Source organism: Cryptotermes secundus, unplaced genomic scaffold (assembly GCF_002891405.2).
Source record: "Cryptotermes secundus unplaced genomic scaffold, Csec_1.0 scaffold189, whole genome shotgun sequence".
NCBI classification, from domain to species: domain Eukaryota; kingdom Metazoa; phylum Arthropoda; class Insecta; order Blattodea; family Kalotermitidae; genus Cryptotermes; species Cryptotermes secundus.
The window spans coordinates 474361-478117 of NW_019742555.1; the positions used below are offsets into that span (position 1 = coordinate 474361).

Sequence of the window (3757 nt, forward strand, 5' to 3'; positions counted from 1 at the left end):
ACTCACAAGGTGAAGATAAAACTATCCCTGGAACAGTCCATGGAGGCCCATAGGGTTGTGAGACGTTAAGGGTCCCACATTATCTAGACAGTCGGCTCACAGATGGCGGTGAGATTGTCAGCCTTACGCGCCGGCCGCCCTTTACCCCCAGGAAGATTCCTGGTACTCATTTCTTTTAGAGGCTGCGTCGACCCCAGGGCCATAGCGCGACTGGAAGGATTTGGTCAATTGAAAATTCCACCTCATCGGGAATCGAACCCGCGACCTTCCGGCTTCTAGCATAGTGTCTCAACCAACAATGCTACGGTGTGCTCCCCCCACCATTTGACAAGGAGAAAATATAAAACCACAGGCAATCATTAATCCTTATATGAGTTCTGCCACAGTCAGGCAGTAATCTCATCAGAATAAACGGTTAAATTTTTTAAAATAGAAGCACATAATCAGAAATAATAGAAAAACTTTTTAATATGAAGATCAGTTACATCTAACAGATGAAACCAATAATTCACAGGTCACTGTAGTTACGTCATTGGGTATATGGATTACGACTCTTGAAGAACGCCGACTGCGTCGGTCCCATGGTGTAATGGTTAGCACTCTGGACTCTGAATCCAGCGATCCGAGTTCAAATCTCGGTGGGACCTGTATTTTTTTTTATTTCAGTGTATTGCGAAACGTATTTAAAGGAGACTCTAAACGAGATAATTATCAAACAGAATGTGTAATTTCTATAAAAAAAATGTAAAGACTCATGGAAACACTGATTTAAGTGGTGATCGTCTGAAAATCTGAAAAGAAGAGACTGTTTTGGGAACTTCAGTATAGATGGAAAGATATTATTAAAATGGATCGTAAAGAAATAGAGTGTGGGACTGAGGACTGGACTGAACTGGCTCAAGAGAGGCGCAATCTTGTGAACATTGTAATGAAACTTGTCTTCATGGAGATGTTTAGTTTTGGAAACATTGGCACCAAATTGCCAGAGTGCCAACATTTGTCGTCTCGTCGTGTAATGCAGCAATTTTCAACCCCTTAATCTTGTCGCATACCCGTCCTTTTTAGCCTGGCTTCCTGTAGTAGGCTTATACGATCTGCAGGCTGTCGGTGTACCCCCTCGTGTCAGCTTTTGAATACCTGAACCAATATCATGAAACTTGACATGTATATCATGACATCCGAGACCATCTCAACGGCGTACTTCATAAATCCCTCCTATCAGTTTATGCGTATGTATGTGTATCCTTCATATCGTTGCAAGGCAACAGCAAGGTTAAGCGTATCCTTCCATTGGATGCTCGTCCATGGGTCAGTAAGCACGGTCCCGCGTTAAAGAATACACGCTAGAATAGAACTGCGGGACGCGTCATTTTCTATGCGGTCCGTGTCCTATCAAAGGAAAGTATGCAAATTAGTTCTTCTCAGAACCTTTATATTTTAAGAGAATACGTAATTTCATCACAGTAAATTCTAAGCTAATCCTTTTCAAGAAGTGTATTTTAAATGTTTTCAGTGTGTAATTTTAATATTAATCATTACAACAGTTTTATTTCCGAGGCCTCACGTTCCATCCAACCGACCATCAAGCTCCACCAGCTGAGAACAATGCTGTAGGCTACGGGCTGGATGGCGGAAGAATCGAGGTTCTGTTCTCTGGAGTAAAAAGATTTTTTTTCATCTCCACAAAATACGTAACTCCGGAGCCCACTCAACTTCTTATCCACCGGCCACCGGTGGACTCTTTTCCCGGTTATAAAACATCCGTGTAGTGAAATTTACCGCTCACGAATATTTGAAACCATACCTCCACCCCTCTATACGTTTTCATGGCGTGATACGTAATTCGTCGCGCGGCCCAAGGCATGAACGGTCTTCGCCTGCTCAAACGCTGGGTTACTGGGTTCGAATCCCACTCTAGGCATGGATGCCCATGTGCGTTTATTTTGTGTTTCTGATGTTCTTGCGACGGGCTGATCCCTCGTCCAAGGAGTCCTACCTACTGTGTATTTTTTTTTCCTTGGCGCTACAGCCCCAGTGGGCCTAGGCCTACCTCCATGAACTTCTCCGTTCACTTTTCTAGATCTTACACATTCGGTAAGACTCCTTGTGCGGGTGATCAGCTCGTCGCAAGGCCTCTACCTGCACACAAACACAGATTAACGCACACACACAAACTAAACATCCATGCCCTGAGTGGGATTCGAACCCACGATCCCGGTTTCCAAGCGACCGAAGACAATGCATGCCTTAGACCGCTCGGACCAACTGTGTATACGATTATGAAATTGAAAAAGTGATCAAGGTCCAAAGGGCTGTAGAGCTTAAGGGAAATTGTATGTTTTCTTGCTTATGTACATAGTACAGAGGCTAAAATGTTGTTTTAGTGAGCAATTTTGACAGATTTACATGTTTTCAGACACCTTGAACACGAATAACTTGTCTCGGGAACGCCTGCTGTCTCTCTGTCCGTATAATTGCGTGTTGCATGCGCGTATATATGTATGTACTGATGTGCGCCTCGCTAGCGCGTAAGCGGTTTGACGGAGTTTATTTGTTCGCTGCTTAAGAGTTTATCCATTCAAGATCGGAGTCCACTGAATGGGAACACTTTGGCTCCAAAAGTAAGGGAAAATCAAATGGGCCCCAAAACACAGAATGGCTTTTTCTCGAAAACGGATGTAACAACGCTGATCACATTTCAGTAACTTGTGGACAGCATATCCATACTGCATAGGCGGTATATTTAAGGAAGGTGACATTACGCGCGCCAGGTACCCAAAAACGAAACGTCAGTTTTCTCGAATTTGGCTCTATCGGTCAGACAGTTGTCGTTGCCGTACAGTATTGAGTAACTATCAGCGTTCTACCAAGTAACAATACATTTCATTTGCTCTGCAACGGACATCCACATTTGGGAAATTAGGTGCGATGCCTTCGTGTCAACTTTCACTTTTATTCTTATGTTTTAATACTCGGTACCACCGCGCCGCGTGGATAGGAGTTTAGGTGGAGCCCAGAGCCGGTCTGGATGCTGTGAAGAAGAAAAGAAACGTTTTGCCCCTAACGGGAACAGAACCCCAGCCGTCCAGCCTGGAGTACGTCTCTGTATCGATTGAGCTATCCCAACTCTTTTTGACTGCGTTTTTCTTTAATTAGCATGGGGGGGGGGGGGTTCAGCTGGGTCCACTTGGCACGTCGGCCTCTGATTGGCCTATTGTACCTACCCCGGGTGATTATGATGATGGTGAATTTGGTGGAATGAAGATTGGCAGGGGAAACCGAAGTATTCGGAGAAAACGTACCCCAGCGCCACTTTGTCCACCACAAATCCCACTTGATCAGATCCAGGCTCGAACCTGGGCAGCCGCAGTGGGAAGCCAGCGACTAACCGCTTGAGTTATGGCGCGGCCAAAATAGGTCCCACCGAGATCTGAACTCGGATCGCTGGATTCAGAGACCAGAGTGCTAACCATTACACCATGGGATCGACTTGACTGCGTTTCTCATATGATCTCTTTGCTTAAGATTCTCCGATTACAATTTATATATGTAACTATCCCTGTAACCGGCTGTGAAGGCCCATAAGGTTGTGAGATGTCGAGGCTCCCACATTTTCTAGACAATCGGCTCACAGATGGCGGTAAGATTGTCAGCCTTACGCGCCGGCCGCCCTTTACCCCCAGGAAGATTCCTGGTACTCATTTCTGTTAGAGGCTGAGTCGACCTCAAAGCAGTAGTACGGCTGGAAGGATTAACT

At 45.2% G+C, this 3757-nt stretch overlaps 2 non-coding genes across 2 annotated transcripts; one reads left to right on the plus strand and one right to left on the minus strand.

Moving 5' to 3' along the window:
* Positions 1–575: 575 nt before the first annotated feature.
* Positions 576–647, plus strand: Trnaq-cug. Its single transcript has one exon. It is a non-coding gene; the product is annotated as a tRNA-Gln (tRNA).
* A 2768-nt stretch (positions 648–3415) lies between these two features.
* Trnaq-cug lies at positions 3416–3487 on the minus strand. The gene has a single exon. It is a non-coding gene; the product is annotated as a tRNA-Gln (tRNA).
* Positions 3488–3757: the final 270 nt, after the last annotated feature.